Source organism: Sinocyclocheilus grahami, unplaced genomic scaffold (genome assembly GCF_001515645.1).
Source record: "Sinocyclocheilus grahami isolate Dianchi unplaced genomic scaffold, SAMN03320097.WGS_v1.1 scaffold434.1, whole genome shotgun sequence".
NCBI lineage: Eukaryota > Metazoa > Chordata > Actinopteri > Cypriniformes > Cyprinidae > Sinocyclocheilus > Sinocyclocheilus grahami.
Window position 1 is genome coordinate 93,813 of NW_015505613.1, and position 317 is coordinate 94,129.

A 317-nucleotide genomic window follows, 5' to 3' on the forward strand; every position below is an offset into this window, starting at 1 on the left:
GGAGGATATTGCAAATAAATTAGAGTTTATTGTATATATATATATATGTATATGCATATTGAGTGAATTATCTTTTACATTCAAATATAAGAGCCCATAACAGGTTTTTGTTAAAATTACTATAATATGATAACGTATACTAAATCAACCTATCTATCAAAGGTCGTAAGTCAAAAGATATTGCCTGAAATCTCATGATCATTGGACAATCTCTTACAATTAAGTGCAAAGGGGGGGAAACAGACAAGACACAAAGGTGCTGAATGACGGCAGGTACTACGTGCGAAATGTGAGCAAATTCTCGGTTAGAATGGCGA